Raw genomic sequence first — 2,349 nt, forward strand, 5'->3', positions numbered from 1 at the left:
CACCCCCCCCCCCCCCCCCCCCCTCCAAAGCATTACATCTGTGTGCGGGAGTGCGTCTCCTAATACTAATAGTTCCTGGGTGCTCGCCGGAGACGTCTCCGGATATCTTCTGCCTCATGAGATAAGTCGAATGATGCTATTTGTGGCGCTGACACGATATCTTTGTGAGAGCGTCGAAGTTTTATGTTTTCTTGTCAGGCACGTCGCAGTAGCTTAGCCTACCACCACGCACTGTGTTCAGCATTTTTGCCTGCCAAAGGGTGCGGTCATGCTTAACGCTACCGGATCGCAAACAGGCAGGACTGCTGCTACTCCTGCTCCATACTACATGTACCATTAGCCAGATAAACAGTTAGATCTACTGTTACATTAGTACGTGTAATAATAGTTTTTCAAAATTAGTTCACCGGCCTTCGTTCGTGCGTGTTGTCAGCATGATCATGTTGTTGTTTTTTGTTTGTTTTTTGTTTGTTTGTTTTTTTGCTGTCATTGTTGTTGTTTTGTTTTTTTAAATTACGTTTTGAAGGACGATATTGGTTTTGTTTAACAAGTATCTTTTCAATTGTTGGCGTTTATCCGGTGACATATTGCGTTTGGCAGGATCTCAATAACTAGGTACATGTGTACTTGCTTCTTCCAAATGGTTACTTGCAAGCGGGATAATGTTGATATTAAATGTAGAGGTATAAAGCCAATGGATAATGTTGATAATAAATATAAAGGTATAAAGCCAACGTCGACACAATGTAGCTCATTTAGGAAACAGGCTGCTTTGACAAGGGTTTGCAAATGCAACTTGGGCAGAGAAGGGTGCGTCCGTCATCCCAGTAAACATAATATAGCCTAGAGATACTCCACAATTTCTTTTTTTAAACCAAGAAAGCAAAACAAAATAAAACAAAACAAAGCAAAACAAGTTCATCACTATGGAATCGAACTCACATCTTCTGCGAGAAGTACTGCATGCCAAGCCTAACCGTTACACCACAGACTTAGGTAACCTCAGGAAAAATTTAATAGACTGCTATTATGTGTTCAGAGACGTCTTGCTTTTCTGTCTCCGATTTTTAAAAACAAAAAGTACAGATACCGGCAGTAAGTAAAACCCATCTCTTGTTGCGCAAATATTCTGACTTGGACTTGGAGATGATGTCGCCTATTTTGCTTGGAGATAAGTAGGCCCCATTGTTCACGTACTTGAATTACATGAATGTAGAACAGGGGTCTTAGCCTTAATTGCTCCATGCTTCCTCGCCCCTCTTCAAGAGGGTCCATTTCAGTGTGGGTAGGCAGATTGTCTCCATCATCAGCTGGTTGTTTTAGTGTGTGATTGTCTCCATCATCAGCTGGTTGTTGTAGCGTCTGATTGTCTCCATCATCAGCTGGTTGTTGTAGCGTCTGATTGTCTTCATCATCAGCAGGTTGTTTTAGTGTGTGATTGTCTCCATCATCAGCTGGTTGTTGTAGCGTCTGATTGTCTCCATCATCAGCTGGTTGTTGTTTTAGCGTCTGATGGGGTCACGCAGCCTGCTCCTCCTCCAACCTTCACCAGGCTGTACTCCTTTCGCAATCACAACCTCCTTCGTGAAGGAGTCCTCTTCCCGGCTGCTGGTTAGGTGTTCGTACTGTACTGTTCACATTTATCCAATTAATACATGTAATATTGTCATCGTGGTTGAATCGGATCGAAAAAGAAAGGTTTAAAAACACATAGCCATTTTTCCACTAGTGCTGTTCACGCAGTAGGCCTACATGATTTTTTAAAAAAAACTAGAACGATACAGAAAAGATTAGCATGGCCCTTGCGCCAGAATGACAATGACACGCACATTCGTAAAATGTTCCATATATTTTTTTTCCTCGGGCTCTCGTGGTCTAGAGATACGATGTTCGCCTCTCATTCAAAATTCAAAATCAAAAGGTCCAGGATTTCAAACCTTACACCGACCAAAAAAAGAAAACAAAAGTTCTCTAAAATTTGTTCCTTTCACTCCTTTCCTGTTCTCTTGTCACGTTCTGTTATTAGTAAGCTTTCATATCACCTCCCTCCACTGCCCCCACCCCCACCCCTCACCCCTGGTCTCATCTACTTCTAGGCTCCTCCCTCCTTCACTATACAGTGCTGACTCTTACTACTTCTACTTCGGTCTTTCAGCCAAACCCCTTATTTAGGGGGCTTTCGCGCTCTATACTAGAGGTACGGTGTTCACCTCTCCTTCAATAGGCTCCAGGTTCAAAACCCAACAACGACGGGAGATTTTCTTCGTTTAAATGTCCTCCTTTCACCTCCTTTCCTGCTCTCTTAACAAGTTCTGTCGTCTGCTTTCGTTTCTACTTTCTGACCCCCCC

The 2,349-nt window shown here is 43.0% G+C and overlaps 1 non-coding gene across 1 annotated transcript; it reads left to right on the plus strand.

Annotated features, from left to right (window-relative positions):
* The first annotated feature begins 1,743 nt into the window (after window positions 1-1,743).
* LOC118477902 lies at window positions 1,744-1,853 on the plus strand. Its single transcript, XR_004858683.1, has one exon. It is a non-coding gene; the product is annotated as a U6 spliceosomal RNA (small nuclear RNA).
* Window positions 1,854-2,349: the final 496 nt, after the last annotated feature.

Source organism: Aplysia californica, unplaced genomic scaffold, assembly GCF_000002075.1.
Source record: "Aplysia californica isolate F4 #8 unplaced genomic scaffold, AplCal3.0 scaffold00283, whole genome shotgun sequence".
NCBI lineage: Eukaryota > Metazoa > Mollusca > Gastropoda > Aplysiida > Aplysiidae > Aplysia > Aplysia californica.